Raw genomic sequence first — 19,093 nt, 5'->3', positions numbered from 1 at the left:
TAAAGGGCCTGAGGGGAGGATTGACCAGGGCACCCCCCCCCAAAGCTGGGGCACCTGTATTCTTGGAGTCTGCACCCTGGTCACCCAGTGAGATCTTGCTCGCTTGGCTTGTACCATGACAAGGTTCAACACTGGCTGATTCCCATCGTACAGGTTTGGAGCAATCCAAACCCAACAGATCCATTCCACCAACATGGGGCTTGTGGAATGATGAACAGACCCTGGTATCATGCCAACCCTTGCTTTGCTTGCTGTTGTCAATAAAGATTTGGCCTGATTTTATCCCATCACCATTGTACAGTCTGGTTATTTTGCTGCTCTCATATGTCACATAATGTGCCTGCCTAGGCAAAAGACTACAGTGGTGCCCCGCAAGACAAATGCCTCGCAAGACAGAAAACTCGCTAGACGAAAGAGTTTTCCGTTTTGGAGGTGCTTTGCAAAACGAATTTCCTATGGGCTTGCTTCGCAAGACGACAATGTCTTGCGAGTTCCTGCTGTTGTTTTTTTCCTCCCCCCCCTTTTCTAAGCCGCTAAGCCGCTTATCAGCTGATCCGATCAGCAGATAAGCCGCTAAAAGCCGCTAAAAGCCGCTAATAGCGCTAATAGCGCTAATCCGCTAATCCGTCAATGGGCTTGCTTCGCAAGACGAAAAAAACCGCTAGACGAAGAGAATCACAGAACGGATTCTTTTCGTCTTGTGAGGCACCACTGTACTTTATACCAAGTCAGAGACTGGTCTATTTAGTTCTGTACTGTCTACTCTGACTGGCAATATTGGATACAACCTAAGAACCTGAAATAAATGGGAAATTATTCGTTCTAATAAGACCTTATATGAAAAACTCAGGAAATTCATTTGAGTAGCTGTTATTGTTGGTAAATGCCCTGAACATGTGAATAAACTTTCTTTTAATAACTTAAGAAAAATTCATGAAAATGAAACAGGAGGGTTTCAGACAAGCCTCTTGCAAATACTGCTCCTATGGCTGCTTCTACAATACAAGCCAGTGGGGTATTATAGCTCCTGTATCACAGACAAAGCCTTCCATTCCTCTGGCACAGCCATGACTTGGGAATAGAATGACCTTCAGTTTGAAACCAGGAAATGAATTTCCTTATCAAGGGCCCCCTCTATCATGTTTTAAATTCTGGTGCAGTAAACAAAATCCATTTTTATTTACACACTGTCGTATTTGAGCACATTAGTCATATTTAAGTCTTTTTGTGTGTGGTTGCTGATGATTTATGTGAAATCCTCCAAATGCCATGAGCCTGATTTCTCATATTAATAATTATTTTATGCTCAATCTGGTAACGGTAGTTTTGGATATCATGCCATGAAAATGATCTGCCACCAATAGCTTACTGCTAACCCTGAAGGGAGAAGACAGCACATTTTCCACTTTTGCTCTACAGGTGCTGCTAATAACTAGTTTAAATTGGATTTTGGATTTCTCCCTAGATGAACCCCATAAAACATGTAGGGAATGGCATGCTAGACCAAAAGCAGGAAATGCTGATATACATGTGTATGTGGAGAACATGAGGTGGGAAATGCAAGAGCTGTGATAACCGTAAATGACATAGTCGTAAAGATTCATAGCTGGTGGTGGTGTGGTCTAAACCATGAAGCCTCTTGGGCTTGCAGTTCAAATCCACATGATGGGGTGAGCTCCCGTTGCTCTGTCCCAGCTGTCCCAGCTCCTGCCAACCTAGCAGTTCGAAAGCACACCAGTGCAAGTAGATAAATAGGTACCACTGTGGCAGGAAGGTAAACGGCATTTCCGTGTGCTCTGGTTTCCGTCACGGTGTCCCACTACACCAGAAGCAGTTTAGTCATGCTGGCCACATGACCCGGAAAGCTGTCTGCGGACAAACACTGGCTCCCTCAGCCTGAAAGCAAGATGAGCACCGCAACCCCACAGTCACTTTTGACTGGACTTAACCATCCAGGGGTTCTTTAACTTTACCTTAAAGATTCTTGAAACAAAATTAAACTCTGTATCCCAAACTATTATCATATTTCATGCAATTAGACCAATGAGGCAATTCCCCATGTCTCAAGATGCTGACTCAACACATGATACTGAGTCAGCATTTCCACGTAGCACAGAGTGTTAACTCCTTGATACCCACAACACGTCAACAATTCCACAGTCTTCCTTCCACTACTGGGAGAGCAACTCCAGTTTGTGCCTCAGCTTTCGACAAGATACCCCCAAGTCCTGCTGCATCCATGTTCACCTCTCAAGAATCTTCTTCATGTGCTATAAAACTGAAAGGATGTAGGAAGCATGGGAACTTTGTAATTCACAGTTGACAATATTAAAGATACGAAGGTGTGGAAAATAAGGTGAAGGAATGAATGTATGTGCAGCTAATCAAGATGTAAAAAGAACTGTAATGGAATGCTGGGTGGGAAGTCAAACATAATTACTGTATAAGAATGAGGAAAAGGTGGAACTGGAAAACTGAAAAATAAAAATTATAGAAACGGAGGGAAAGGATGTCAGAAGTTAGGGGCTGTATAGATCTTGCCATGTTGAGTGGGAAGGTCTGAAGGGGGACTTGTAAGCATATTTGCCTGAGTGTGGTTACAAGCCTATCTGTGATCAGGGATGCATGCGCATTGAGGTGAACAAATTCCCTTCACACCTTGTTATCCAATGTGCCAAGGTTGGGGAGGGAGGAAGCAGCCCGGTGTCACCTATAACCTAACAATTCCATAACACATGGCAGAGAGGTAAAATAGTCACCCAAGTGTCATAAGCTCTATCTAAATGAGTGCAGGAGCCCCTGTACAATTCTAATGAGCAATACATTTTCCATAATATCCAAACTAGACTAAAGGATGTCGAGAGACAAAATATTATGGCAGCTGTAAACAAAATTTGCTCCCCCATATTCTATGATTTAAATATCTTAGATAGCAGAGCCAATTACGTCACTAAATTAATAATCCCAGCCCAACGTAGGGCTTTTATGCTGGCCCGTTTGAATGTTTTTCCCTCAGCATTTGTCAGGGGAAGATATCAAAACATTCCTAGAAACAAGAGATTCTGCAGATGTTCTATGAATGTCCCGGACACTGTAGAGCATATTCTCTTTCATTGCCCATTGTACAGTATCCCACGTCAACGCGTGCTGTCCCCTCTTTTGGGTGGTCTGGAACCCCAGCAAGGTGAATGTGTGGGATTCTGCCTATCCGACGTCGACCAAAGGGTAACGGCGGGGGTAGCCGAGTTTTTGGTAGCAGTTCTCCAAGGAGCAGGTTAACAACGAAAACCACTGATTTTATATGTATATATATATATATGTATGTAGCCAACTGCTGCCTTTTATATATATTTCAAAGCTTTTATATGTTATTTCCTCTTTTATGGTTTTATTTGCACAATGCCTAATAAAGGTTTGATAAGTAAATGAGTGCAGGACATTTCTTGCAATGGGCAGAATTTCTTTCCATGTGGCCAGTCCAGAAGATAAAGAAGTCACTCCCATCATTTCATCAAAGCAATATCTGAGCAAAGGAGGGCTAAAATTGTGTCTGCTTCCTGTGTGCGTCACTCACAATCTTGGCAGAGATTTGGGTTTGATCACACATTAAGACTAAGGCCAATGAAAGTTAATGACCCATATTCTATTGTCTCTATTAATTTCTAAAACAACTGATCACCAGACTCAGTCAGCCTAATGCTTCAGGAGAAGAGTATTCCTCTGGGGTGAATATGTTGATAAAAATACCTCACAGAGTGATTTGGTTTTTTATATAAAAAAAATTGTATTGCATTTTCTCCTGTATGAAATTGCAAAGCAGATTATATTAAACCACCAGGAAGAAAATATCCAAGGTGACATAATGTAAATGGGACTCATTGCATAACATTTCTTCACCTGGTTTGCTTAAAGCTAAACCTAGATTTGCAAGTGAACAGAAAACAAGTTCATGTGCTACACAGTATCTAGCAAAGTCCTGTTATGTTTCAAGAACTTAAATGCTCATCAAATCACCAAATCAAGAGATACTGAATTTGAAAGCTAATTCAACATGGTGGTCATTAATAAGCAGAAATATACCCATCCATACAATGGACAATGTGGGTGCAGCAGGTGTACTCTGCAGAGACCCCATGGGATGCATCGTGTTTGCTCACACATACGCAAAGAGATGAATCACACCTTTGTAAGAGTCAAGCCAGTCAGTGTTTGCACTTTCTCCAATACCTTTCCATTATGAAAAATGCAATATAGCATTTTATGGAATGCTGAATTCATCACCAAAGATGATAAAATGAATAACAAAGAAAGTTGGGTTTTACTCTGTATGGTCTCATTTTCTATCATTTTTAAAACAATAGTACAGTAATCTCCCTTCTGTTCCAGTCGCAGCATTCACTATGGAGAAATTATCTTAACACACTAGATTGAAGTACAACCCGCGGATGTGAGATTAATTTGTAATTTAAGGGATTTTCCAAGTCTGTTATGAGGTCAGTTGGATGACTCCATACATTTCTTAACATCTCTACATGTGTTTGTCCTGGAAGACAGCTTGGTAAAAGTTTTATTTAAAATTTCAATAACGTTTCTAATTTAAAAATGCAATCATTCACTTATGCTTATGGGATAAAATGAAAGGATGCACCCAAGAATTCCACTGGGGTGGGGGCTAAACCTGACCCTGGTGATCCAAGTGGTTAAGAATCAAGCCAACTCAAAGTACGAGAGTTCCCCTCTCCCTCCTGGTAGCTCACTGATAAGAATTAATGAGCACCTGGTAGATTTATAGCCTTTTCATTACAGTATCATGTTGCAAATACAGATTGGCATCTTTCTGCAAGGATCAGAGTTACTCCCTCTGACTCCCCCCCCCCCCTTCCGCAGCAAGAAGCGCGCCAACAGGATGTCCCTCTCCTCTTGTTTCTCCTTTGTTCTCTGACATGCTCGGACCTCTGAATATGGGGGGAAGGAGGGGGCTCCCCCTCCACTCGATTGATGTATCACTGGGCAGTTCCTGTCTCAACTGTGCCATCTCGGAATCTGCCTGTCTCTCTGTTTCATGAGACTCTGGAAAGAGGGTGGGGATATTCCCTCTCCTCTTCTGTTAGAAGCTGTGATTCCCCAATCTTCCAATCCAGACCAGCCCCTGACAGCTCCTATCTGTGGATCCTGTCCTTTCACCTGTGCCGCTCCACCTTGGATCTTTTTCTTGTTCACCCAATACTGGCTGGAACTAAATGTTTATACAGTGGTACCTTGGGTTAAGAACTTAATTCATTCCGGAGGTCCGTTCTTAACCTGAAACTGTTCTTAACCTGAGGTACCACTTGAGCTAATGGGGCCTCCCACTGCTGCCGCACCGCCACCGCGTGATTTCTTTTCTCATCCAGAAGCAAAGTTCTTAACCCGAGGTACTATTTCTGGGTTAGCGGAGTCTGTAACCTGAAGCGTCTGTAACCCAAGGTACCACTGTATATATTTCACAGCCACCACTATATTTAGCTGCAGAATTTTTGTATGATGGAATCTGGGCATACATAACAGCCAATTTCCATCTCCCATTGTGTTTTGAAGCATGCAACCGGTGGCCGCAGATGGCAACAATCATCCTCGTCTGCATCAGATGTACCCACCAGGTTCAACGAGAAAGATGTACAATGTACATCCACAGCGGCAGAGCACACGAAGTTCCCTTGGGGGGACCAGACAGAAAGGCTATGATGATTTCCTTCACTGTGTGTTTCGTAAATGAAATATTACTGAACCTGGCATAAATATGCAAAGGAAGCCTTAAAACAATTCCAAGCATATTTCAAGCATACTTTGGAATGCCAAGAGAGAATGGATGATTGACAGCGGGAATATGTACTCTCTGTATCCTTGACTTCTCTTGTCATTCACTGAAAAAGAAAAGCTTTCCTCAAATCAATGGCATTGACACCTACAGAATGTGTGCCAGCATCAATTTCCCAGAGAACTGTCTCCAACATGCCTTTTACCAATTGTTGCCCAACAGATGGTCGGTGTTTTGATAAAAATGGGGGTGGTGAAGGGGAGAACAGGGAGGGGGGAACATACACATACATTTCCATGTAGTATTGCATTTACAGTACCAGAGAAAAAGAGGGAAGATGCTTCTGAAGCTAAGTGCAGCTTCTCCATCCAAGAAAAAGGGTGGGGGGAGAAGACTATTAAGCAGAGTGGTGGAAACAAGAAGGAATATAAATTAAGATGGAGTAACAGATGTTTGTGCTTCTTCTGTTGGGTAAGAGATAGAAATTGTGTTCTAATGAAGGAATGTGTGAAAAATTCATTGACCTGTGAAAAAAATGTGTAAACACCTGTTTATGTTTTTTGCATATGTAAGGATGCACAGGGGAAAAAAAGGATTTTCAGGAATTGGCTCATCATAGCTTTTATTATGAGAGCCAGTGTGGTGTAGTGGTTAAGAGCGGTAGAATTGTAATCTGGTGAACCGGGTTCAATTCCCTGCTCCTCCACATGCAGCTGCTGGGTGACCTTGGGCTAGTCACACTTCTCTGAAGTCTCTCAGCCCCACTCACCTCACAGAGTGTTTGTTGTGGGGGAGGAAGGGAAAGGAGATTGTTAGCTGCTTTGAGACTCCTTTGGGTAGTGATAAAGCGGGATATCAAATCCAAACTCTTCTTCTTCTACTACTACTATAGACAGAGCTCTGTTTGCACTCACAATCTACGGAAGGGCCTATCAGCTCTGCCCCTCTTCAGTGTTTAAAAATGGAAGAGCTGAATTAAAACTTGAAAATGCAAATCCTTGAATATTGAGACAATGTGAAAGGATGGACAGGAAGCCATTGAAGCTTGATTGTGTTCCAGGGTTACCAGTTGTTCACCTCTAGACTAATATGAAACGGCCTTATATCTGGCGCTGCCATTTAAGTGTAGATGCCTGAAAACATGTAGCCATAGTGATGCTTGTTTGGAACTCGGCTCATACTAGCCTTTTCCTACACAGTTCTATATTTCATTTTCAATAGGGGTGCCAACTTGAATAAAAAAAATGGGGGGAGGGTAGGTAAGGGCTCATATAACCAATCACATGCCACAGTGCACACACACCATTTGAATGGCAATGCCCATATTTTTTTTGGGGGGGGGTGAGAAGACCCCTCACCACCTAGGAGTTGGCTCCTATGTCTTCAATATACAACATGCTAAACATTTCTTATCTTACAAGTTTGGCAGATAGATGGTCACACCTAATCCCTCCTGACTTTATGTCAGAGTTGGGAATTTTAACTTGGTACTCCAAAAGACAGCCCCACCAGCCTATCAACTGCAGAGAACTGACAATAGAAGCAAATTTGATAGGCTGAAGAGCTACATATTCTGCTAAACTGCTTAGTATTATTGGCACTGGCTTTTAAAACATGATAAAGGCTTTGGTTCAACGAAGCTGGTGCCAGCAGAACACTCTGCGGACTGGAGTAAAATGGGCCTAATTCAGGAAAGTGCTTCAAATCACTTTTATACAGTTGGTGGGCTTCAGGGTAGCTTATAGGAAGCGTCTTTCAGTGATTGTACACTCAAACAATTTGGCACATAACTCCATCAGTATTGCTTGATAGCAACATGCATTGGGAAAATCATGAACTCCCCAGGTGCACCACCATGAATAGTTTTCTATTCCACAGTTTTATATGGGAATATGTTAATTGAAAGAAGCCCATCTTTGAGCGCTGAATGTTATATATCTTCCTGTTAGGGCTCCCATCAAACCATCTTTCTGCTAAATAATCACTGCAGTGCAAGCAAATTCAAAGTATCACCATTCTTTTAATGTGTCAGGTTATAGATATGGAATTAAAACTACAGTCATAGCTCGGTTTTCGAACGTAATCTGTTCCGGAAGCCCGTTTGGCTTCCAAAATGTTTGCCAACTGAGGTGCAGCTTCCTGTTGGTTTCAGGAGCTTCCTGCACTCAAGTAGAAGCTGTGTCAGACATTCGGCTCCCGAAAAATGTTCACAAACCGGAGCATTTACTTCCAGGATTTCAGCATTCAGGAGCTGAAACGTTCCAAAACAGAGGCATTTGGGAGCTGAGGTTTGACTGTATTTGAAGTCATGGTGTAGTCACATGACCACCTCATGTATGACAGATGCTGTGCATATGTGCTAATACAAGGAGAGTCAGCCATGTGTCTTCTGATGGTGCACACAGAACATACATAAATCAAGTTTCAGCTAATCCTTGATAACAGGCCTTTTTGAATCCGTGGAGTGTAAATTCCTCAAAAATGCATATTCCACAGTCAAATTCTGCATAAATCCTTCGAACAAACCTGTGGATACCTCAGAAATCTTTTGATTTCTTCACTTCAGAATACATTGTGATCCCACCAAATCAGCCATGGCATCTCCACCATGTACAAAGGCTTGCCAGGGTTCAAAAAAGCTCCTATTTCTTATGCCTTTTTAGAACTGAGGAAAGAAAGGGGCTTCTTGATCAACAGAAAAGTCACCATACATAATTGATGGGCTGTATTTGGGTTGGTGGGTCACAGGCTGTGTACCCACAATTTGCCCCACAATACATGCACACTAAGCCTCTGTAACTGTCATGGCACTGTAACATTTTAAATAAAATATATTGCATTTTTTTCAGGGGAGAGGCTCAGTGGGCAGAACAGCAGATTCCTATCTCTACAAAAGAAGTATTCACAAATCTCACACGTCTTCTGAATTCTACTGAATACCTTCCAGGTAGTTCCAGTATTGGAGGAGCATAGTGGGTGAGCTACCTTTTCCCTCTCCCTCCATCACAAGTGTTCTCATGCGACTTTGTCGTGGCTCTGCAAAGCTCACAGACACATTTCACTTGCTCCAAATAGCCTCCGAAAAGAGGCCACAAGAATGGCAAGGCTCTCCTTGCCTCAGCTTTTCAAGGGGCTAAATTCATTTGAAAAGGAGAAGTGTGGAAAGAGATTAAATTACTGATGAAGCTGAAGTGCCTAAGCTATTGAACTGCTTTTAACACCCTACCTTTAATGGGAAAAATAAGGAAAGGAATTATGGACAATTAGGGAGTGGTGATGGCTTAGGACAATGGAGCTGCTGATATAGATAGTTAAAGGCCTACATGGGCAGAAGCGCTGGAGGGTATTGTGGTTAAGAATCATAGAATCATAGAATCATAGAATCATAGAGTTGGAAGAGACCACAAGGGCCATCGAGTCCAACCCCCTGCCAAGCAGGAAACACCATCAGAGCACTCCTGACATATGGTTGTCAAGCCTCTGCTTAAAGACCTCCAAAGTAGGAGACTCCACCACACTCCTTGGCAGCAAATTCCACTGTCGAACAGCTCTCACTGTCAGGAAGTTCTTCCTAATGTTTAGGTGGAATCTTCTTTCTTGTAGTTTGGATCCATTGCTCCGTGTCCGCTTCTCCGGAGCAGCAGAAAACAACCTTTCTCCCTCCTCTATGTGACATCCTTTTATATATTTGAACATGGCTATCATATCACCCCTTAACCTCCTCTTCTCCAGGCTAAACATGCCCAGCTCCCTTAGCTGTTCCTCATAAGGCATCGTTTCCAGGCCTTTGACCATTTTGGTTGCCCTCCTCTGGACACGTTCCAGTTTGTCAGTGTCCTTCTTGAATTGTGGTGCCCAGAACTGGACACAGTACTCCAGGTGTGGTCTGACCAGAGCAGAATACAGTGGCACTATTACTTCCCTTGATCTAGATGCTATACTCCTATTAAGGTTTTGCTCTTATCGAACAAATTTAGCAATGAATAAATGGCTTAATCTATAAGGGACACCTGGAATTGTCAGCATTTCCAGTGCAACAATCGCACAGGGTCACAAGACCCGATGATTTCATTCCATATCACTGTTATGTGTAAGCAGAAGTTAATCCAACATCTTCCGCTCTTTGTTCTCTTCCATCTGAAAAGCTAGAGAGAGAGGATGTGTGAGACAAAGCTCACACAGCCTGTTTTGTTTATTTTATTTGCTTTGCTATAATAAAGGACTAGATGCTACGATTCCTTCATGACTCTGCTTCTGCTGAACTCTGCTAATGCGTACACATGTCCAAGGATGTGTGTCAAAGATTTACGGGACTCCGCCAATAAGGGAGGTTCCAATAGGAATTCCCTCCCCTACAGAGAAGACAATCTTGAAGAACAAAATAAAAGCCACATCTTCTGCCTCTTTAGGCCTGTTGTCAAAAACAGGGCAGTGAGTTAGATGAGTCACTAACATGACCACTGGGTTGGCCCTGCCATACAGCAGGGTGAAGCAACCTTCTTCAGGTGGTACCATAAGGAGGGGGAATTGGTTGGCATCCATCTGTGTCAGGAGACAATGGAAGAGGGGGCGTAGTCAAACTGTTGGAGAGCTACTAATGGCAAAATTGGCACCTGAATGCAGCAAGAGTCTTTCTAAGGCGCTTTCCTAAGAGGAGGGAAGGAACACCATTTGGGTCTCATATCAAGCAGCAAAATGTATTTGAAAGGCACTGCATTTCTAGGACTGGCCCAATATTTGAGTAGCCTCACACACTACTTATGTGTAGCACAAAAGTGTGCTTTGGGCCATGCTGCCATGTTGTGTCTTTCTCTTTCAATAATTGGGTGTGCACCTGGTTGTTTGAGAAGAAAACCCAATGCTTGAGCTCCTGCTCATGAGTAGGCACTCTCTGTGATTGGGACATCTGGTATCAGACAGCTCCTTGTGAGCAGGACACTCTTCTCACACAACCATGTTCAGCACCAGGTTACTGGACCACTTATAAATGCCATCTCCGATGCCTCAAAAGATTCCATCAACGGTGTCTCTGGAAAATTTTACATATCACTTGGGAAGACAGGTGAACTAATGCCAGTGTACTGGAAAAAGCAAAGATCACCAGTGTCAAAGCAATGATTCTTTGACATCAACTTTGTTGGACTGGTCATGTTGTGCAGATGCCTGATGATCGTCTTTCAAAGCAGCTACTCTATTCTGAACTTAAAAATGGAAAGCATAATGCTGGTGGTCAACAAAAGAGGTTTAAAGACTGTCTCATGGCAAATCTTTAAAAATGTAGTATAAACACCGACAACTGGGATATACTGGCCTGCGAGCGCTCCAGATGGAGAAGAGCCTTTACCAAAGGTGTCATGGGCTTTGAAGACACTCAGGACAAAAGGGAGAAATGTGCTAAGAGGAAGGCACACTTTGCAAACCCTCATCGTGATGAACTCCCACCCGGAAACCTATGCCCCCACTGTGGAAGGATGTGTGGATCTAGAACTGACCTCCGCAGTCACTTATGGACTCATTGTTAAAACTGTGTTCATGAAAGATAATCTTACTAGGCTATGAGTGATCGCCAAAGAAGACTGGAAGGAAAAGTTGTGATATTAGGGGCTAAAACTGCAGACCCACTCCTCACACTTTTGCTTTAAGCATGAGTAATTTGTGAACAGAGCTCTAGTAGGATAAGTCAGTTATTGAGACCAGCCTTTATTAGTGTCCGGTGCTCCACCACACCAGATTCTTTATCGGTCTGATAGACAGTCATGCTATATAAGAGTTTCAAAGGTAGTGATTAGAAGTGTTAGACAAAAACTGTGTGAACTATTGGTGTACTTTTTAGTGACAGAAAGTGCATGTTTGCAAAACACTCCACACATGATGTTCTGCATGTTCTTGGGGATTGGGTGAACCATTCTATAATTTTACTTGGGAGTTCAGCTGTTTCCATGATGTTCTGAGCCTGAGTAAAAGATTATAATTTATCCCAGATAACTTACTTTGTTTCATTTTTCATTCAGTGTGGAGTCCTTTTTGCTAGAGGACTATCTTCAACATACTTAAAGGAATCAATTATTGTTTATTTTTAAGCACAAATAATTTGGCACGTGCTTTGACGTACATTGTTTTAGCAATGTGAACCATTGTTAAAAACCCTAACACGGGTCAATTTCAGGACTATTTATCCAATTTACTCTATCTGCTAGGGGTTTTTAATGAATGGGAGAAAGAACTTTTTCATTATTAAAATATTACTCATGCAAAAGAGGCATACAAGGATATTATAACAGATTGGTTGTTTCTCATTACATGACCTTAATTAAATTAGCATCCAGCCTCGGCAAGGGAAGAACAGCCTGTTTTAAAATCCTTCAGAATGTGAAAAGCTTACTTTCAAATGAGTCTGAGATAAACCTCAATTAGCAAAGGGTTTCCTACTCTGCTGAGAAATGGAGCTTTGTATGCAAAATACTATACGGAAACTGAAAACCTCCTCCATTGGAAAGGGAGGGGCTATAAGTTAATTGGAGACTGCATGTTTTGCATGTATAAGTTCTCAAGCTCAGTATCTGCTATCGACATTTAAGAGATGTCAAGGGGAAGGGATGAGAATGCCCCAGACAGCTGCTGCTGGATAGAGCATGTGGCCCTAAGCTTGATGAACCAATGGTCTGATTTAGAGATAAGGGATAGTCCTGAAATGCTTAGGCCCTAACTTGAATTTCTGCCCCCAATAAAGTTGTTTTCTTGCACCTTTTTTAAAGAAGTTTTTTTTTTTTTAAGCTGTTCCTGAACTGTTGGATAATTTCAGCTCCCCTCATAGAAGTGGTCTTCCCAGTTCTGCTGTCTGTGAATTTTGGGTGCAACTGTAGCCAGTTTTAATATTTTAAATATTATTTTAATCCTCTGTTACTGACTTAGAGTTCAACAGATGGACAACACTAGGCTACCAAAAAAATGCCTGATTGAGCTCTCAAATGGATTACTCCTTAAAAACTGGGTATATCACGTTGCCCAACTGAGACACAGAGACATACTGACAAACGAACGTGTTTGCATTAGGGGATGTCCTGAAGTAGAGGATCTTATGGATTATATCTTATATTTTAATAATGTTGAAGGAAGCCAAGGAAGCGTTGCTCTTCCCAATCCTCCTCTCTTAACCCACAGCTTCCTTCATCCACCAATAAGAACTATCACTAAAGTTCCATCCAACATTAAGTAGGACAAAAAAAAATTCATATGAGAGTTTTTGATGAAAAACCTGCTGGAGGGTTTCACCTCATGCCCCAAGAATATCCAGCAGAATCCAATCCCTTCCCCCCAATTTCACTGCCCACAAAGAACATGGAACATTTAGGGAGGCCATCAAAACCTCAGCCTTATAAATTATCATCAGACTTTCTCTTTGGATTCTGGATTTCTACCTTTCCTTGCCTGCTTACTGAAGTAGAACTGACACACTAGCAATTCACCATACTTATTTCTGAAATTTGTATATTGCACAGTTAGCTGCCCTTTTGCGGGCTGTTTCAAATTTACTTCATAAGAACACATGAAGCTGCCTCATTATGAGTCGGACACTTGCTCCATCTAGCATAGCATTGTCTGTGGTGACTGGCCGCAGCCCAGCAATGCCTCTTCCATCCCAAACTGGAGATTGAACCTATGAAGAAGAGAACTGTGTTCACAGTAGAGAGGTTCTTTCCCAGAATAGAATCATAGAGTTGGAAGAGACCACAAGGGCCATCGAGTCCAACCCCCTGCCAAGCAGGAAACACCATCAGAGCACTCCTGACATATGGTTGTCAAGCCTCTGCTTAAAGACCTCCAAAGAAGGAGACTCCACCACACTCCTTGGCAGCAAATTCCACTGTCGAACAGCTCTTACTGTCAGGAAGTTCTTCCTAATGTTTAGGTGGAATCTTCTTTCTTGTAGTTTGGATCCATTGCTCCATGTCCGCTTCTCTGGAGCAGCAGAAAACAACCTTTCTCCCTCCTCTATGTGACATCCTTTTATATATTTGAACATGGCTATCATATCACCCCTTAACCTCCTCTTCTCCAGGCTAAACATGCCCAGCTCCCTTAGCCGTTCCTTCTTCCAGCTAGCTGTAAATTCAGGCTTTGCTTTTATATGTTTTATATGTTCAGCGCTGCCTTTAGAAAGTGTTTCCCTACCCTGCAACTGCTCTTCCCATGTGTTCTTTTATTTGCTTGGGACCATAAAGACAGGTTGGAGGCCAAACTATTCTGAATTTATACCTGTGATGCTTCTGTTCTTTCTATATGTAAGCCCCCAAGGAAACCAACTGAAGGGGTCAAACATGAATGGAATGCTTCATAACTGAATTCTCTGAATATCTCTGCATTCTATGAAAATTCTTCCTGTGCTTTCCACCAGTTTGGCTGAGTGGAAATGCAGGTGCATTAGAAAAGCATTTTCATACATTCTGCCCAAGACCCTTCTGGGAACTGGAATGCTAGGGCTTTGAAGGGGACAAAATATTTACACATTATGTTGAAGTAGGTAGGCGAGGGAAAGTGTTTTTGTTCCCAAGGCAACCAGAATGGCCTCCTAATTTTGCCACATCACAGGAAGTGTCATTCTTTCTGGTTACCTCGGGAATAGGCTGAGTGTTCCAGCTTTCCTCACCACCTCTATAAGAGCAACATAGCAATGTAGAAACACAAAAACATAGAATTGTAAAGTTGGAAAGGACTTTGAGGGTCATCTAGTCCAACTGTCTGCAATGCATGAATCTCAACATACATGGCTGCTGGCTATCCAACCTCTACTTAAAAATCTCCAAACGGGGTGGTGCTTCTGTTTATTGTTATGATTTTAGTCTCAACAATTCCCTCCACTGAGGCCCACCAGATTGCTTCATTGCCTAATGAAGAAATAAAAAACTTCATGGGAAGTGCTTCCAATTCTTGTATGCTTGAATCACTGAGAAACACATGGACTGCACAATTCACCATGGATTTGATAACACACTGGTTTTTCTGCCTCTCTGAGACAGCAAATGAACAGGGAGGAAGGCCAGAAACTGTCTATCTGCTACACATGACCAATAAGTAGATCTCAAACTGTCAGGCGTCCTCAGTCCTTAAATGTTTCTGAACACTATTACTCAGCTCAATTTGCATTTATAATCATATCCTGAAAATGACAATGGATATATAGATAGGACCATGACTTAGTTGCCCTTTTGCTAGTTGATGATCAGCATGCAGACAACCTGGCCAATTTTTGGAATGTGCATTCCTAAAAATTATTGTGTGAAATCTCAGAGACTTTCAGCAAAATTTCTCCTAGAAACTAGAAAATGCACCTCCCTTGACCTTGATTTACAGTTGTGAACAGTTTGACCAGAGCTGTCTTTAGCTTGTGGAGCAATTTAATGAGTTAACTGATGACATTTGCTCCAGCCACAGGAAATTAAGAGAAAATTCACTTTGATATGTAGGCTACTATCCACTCCAGTTCATTTCTGAGCTTGAAATGGAATAGAGCTCTATTCCCCAGTAGATGGCTTGGAGCAACCTCAGTGCCCCCTCTCCTGCTTTTCAAGCCTCTCTTCAAATAACAGGCTTGCTCTTTCTAATAATATCTGAGGCAATATCTTCATTCCTTTGCTTATATAGTGTGTGCTGCAGGAAGTGCTGAGGAGATCTCACTTGCTGATATCTAGAGTAAGATCCTCATTTCTTTAGAGTGAGCCAGGAGAGTGGAACATCTTAACAAGTTCTGGAAACCGCTCATCACTTTGAAACTGTGAACACTTGAAACATTTCAGTTGGTTGGATTGGACTATCCAGTGACCAGGATGGAAAATTGGTTTTGCCCTCTTTTCCACCATAATACTGCATTCAAAAAGTATCCAAAGGAAGAGAAAAAATCAGTCACATTCTCATAGGTGAGGTGCAGGGATTTTTATGCCCTTAACTTGGGCAGCATCCCACTAACTCATTCCATAAATGCAAGGATTACCATCAGCACAATGGGACATTCCCCACCTCTTCCCTGCATGCACCTCCTAAATCTGTTTTATGGGATTCCCCAATGCAGCAGAGCAGTTTTGGGGTGTGTGCAGGGCACACAGTGGGAGAGGAGGGGGAAATTTCCATTACACAAAAGGCAACCTTTTCACTGAAGGAACAAGTTAGTTGGATGCTGCCACTGACTTTTGAGGTGGTCGAGGTTATATGTGGGTGTCCTCTCCCTTCCTTCCTTCCTACAAACCATCTCACCAGTCCTCTGTTCTCTGCAACCTTCCCAATTGTGTTGTGTTTAGCAAATAGTGTGTAGCTTGTTTCTGTTTCTCAGTCTATAGAACCCAGTGGGAGCTACTTGGAATTTAGCCTGATCCTCCTATCTGCATTTTCTGCTCCCTTCAACAGAATAGCCAAACCTTGAGGGGTTTTTTGTGCTAATGTGTGTTAGAACCTAGGTCTCTCTCTTGCGCCCTCTCTCTCTCTCTCTGTGTGTGTGTGTTTGCTGAGAAAGAACCCATTTGTCAGGCTGTTGTGTCATTCTTCTTCAGCATCACACTGTCGCAGTGTCCCCATGTCCATTCACTCTATTAAACTAGCTTTCCAATTTGCAGGAGATTGAAGATGCAAGCCAGTAGGCGTAACATTTATTGAGAGAATTTTCACAGTCTTAGGAGAAAAGGAGATATATTTCAACTGAATTTAAGATAAATGAAGAAGAGTTGTTAACAACCCTGAACATCTTGTAGAAGTCAGCTCCCACTCCCCTCAACCCCCCTTGAGGCATTCCAGTGTGTCACAACTTCCCTGAAGTAACTGAAATAAGAATATTTGCTACAGCTCATTGTTTTAATTACTCGCAGCAGAAGAACTGAAACAACACTGCTTGCCCTCTGGGCCTTTTGTTTCAAACACAGAAAGAGAGATCATTAAATTTAAGCAAAGGTTATCATCTCATGTCCACATGCATGTATATTTCTGCTGATTCTCTTTCTTGTGTGAATGTTGGGGATCTATAATGTTATAGAGTTAATTCCTTATCCAGACTTGTAACAGAAGTGAGGGTACTCCTATGGATTGGGTTGCCTGTTTTCCGAGAATTTTATATGAATGCTGAATAAACAGGTCATCTGAAGTGCTTTCACTGAAAGTCAATTTAGATATTATGTCTTCCAGCTCACTTACATTATCATTCTTGCTTGGGATGGTCTTCTTCAGGTCCTCCTATACAGTGGTACCTCAGGTTACAAACACCTCAGTTTACAAACACTTCAGGTTACAGACTCTGTTAACCCAGAAGTAGTACCTCGGGTTAAGAACTTTGCTTCAGGATGAGTACAGAAATCGTGCAACGGCAGCGGGAGGCCCCATTAGCTAAAGTGGTATCTCAGGCTAAGAATGATTTCAGGTTAAGAACGGACCTCCAAAACGAATTAAGTTCGTAACCAGAGGGACCACTGTATTATGTCTTATATTGCTCGGATTGATTGGCTGGTATCATTTTATTGTAATCTACTGTTTCATTTTTTTTTTTAATGCCATTCATCGGCACTGGAATGGGGGCTTTTAGCCAAAAACAGCTTCCATCCCATGTATACAGGGCTCTGTGAATGCATAACTTTGCAAAGGAGGAGCTGGATATACATATCGCCAAACAGCAAGCAGACACTGCATGCACATTATTTTCACAAATCACATTGATTTTAAGGAGTCTACTCTGAGTATGGTCTAGTTGGTAATCACCTCACAGATGTAATTGAGATTTTGATTTCTTGCTTTAACTATGTGCTTCCTGGGATCATCATTTGATTAAGGGGCATATTTTAAAAAGTAAATAAACATAGCAAAAATACAGGTAAGGCTTTCAGAACCTCCAAGTGTCCCTCTTTTCCAGGGACATCCCTGATTTAGAGAAGACATCCCGGTTTCTGATTTAATCCTGGAGTGTCCCACTTTTCCTTAGGATGCCCTATTTTCATTGGAGAAATGTTGGAGGGTATGGAGTTATCGGACCCCCCAAGCCATCTGAAGGTAGTCATGTATAAATAAGGTTGTGGTTGTTTTTAAAAAAGTTTATTTTTTTTTTAAATTTATATATGTTGGAAGCTGCCCAGAGTAGCTGGGGCAACACACTAAGATGCATGGGGTATAAATAGTAAAACTATCATTATGGAATGGGATGTCCCTATTTTTATCAGAAAAATGTTGGAGGGTATAGGCTTTGTAACTGCTGCCAAATACAAAATCAGTGCATACAATGAAATATTTAACTGCATTCATAGTGTCCTTCAAGGCTGATTTAATTTTATACAGGCATTCTTTTATCTGCCATACACACGAAAGTACTGAGGTAACATTTATTTCAAAATTCAGGTAAAAAAAATAGCCTATTTTTCAATTTAGGGTTATTTTGGTTTTTTGGTTTTTTTAAAAAACAAATACAACGTATTGCATTTTTCAACATATTGCATTTTTTAAAAAAGGAATTCACATGGAAGCTCAGAAAGAATTCATATGGAAGCTCAGAAAACATAAGAAAGAATTCATATGGAAGCTAAGAAAACAGATTTTTCTCCAAAGGAAACACTACATTTTTAATTAGCTTTATCCTAATTTGAGGTTAATCCTGGCTAACTGATTTACATATCCTTTCCCCATGGGCAGGAAAGTAGAAGCAAATATTGAATTCTATATAGCTGAGTTCTTCTTTGTAAGAAAAAATGAAATGCAAAGCGTATTTTAAAGACTATATTTGGGTTAGGCAATTAAGTTACCACGTTTGTTTCTGAAAAATTAAAATAAGGTGTACCCTAGCCATTTCAGATCCAAAAGCAGCTTTCAGTGTTAGAGGATATTTGCCAGATTTTAAGTGTTGTTTTTTTAAAAAAGGAAGCTAATTGACATAATATATTCATGTATATGTAATAATTCTCATTTCCATATGCCTTGCTCCACAAAAAGCAAAACAGATTATTTTTAATGGACACAATGCTCTGTCACAATAATTTCTGTCTGCCCTAACAATAGCTCTTTGAGATAAGGCACTCTTCACATTATAAAGGCGGAAAGCTAATGACTTAAATTACATAGTTGGAGAGGGCCTTGGGAGCCACCTGGGAACGTTGAGAACTGTAGTTTGTTAAATGGTACTGAGAGTTGCTAGGATACCCTTAACGAACTACAGTTCCAAGGACTCTTTGAGGTAAGCCATGACAGTTAAAGTGGTATAAGAGGGATTTTAAAGTATGGTGTGGATGTGTCCCAACTCCATACTTGATTCAGACAGTCCAGAGCTCTAGAGCATCT

At 41.6% G+C, this 19,093-nt stretch overlaps 1 protein-coding gene across 4 annotated transcripts in view; it reads right to left on the bottom strand.

Annotated features, from left to right (window-relative positions):
- The window catches only part of CDH12 (cadherin 12), a 601,545-nt gene that overhangs the window by 501,559 nt on the left and 80,893 nt on the right, over positions 1 to 19,093 (bottom strand). The window lies entirely within an intron of this gene.

The sequence above is a fragment of the Podarcis liolepis genome, assembly GCF_965112155.1.
Source record: "Podarcis liolepis genome assembly, chromosome: 8".
Lineage (NCBI taxonomy): Eukaryota > Metazoa > Chordata > Lepidosauria > Squamata > Lacertidae > Podarcis > Podarcis liolepis.
Note: the sequence above shows the minus strand (reverse complement) of the source record. Positions and strands in the feature narration are given on the sequence as shown.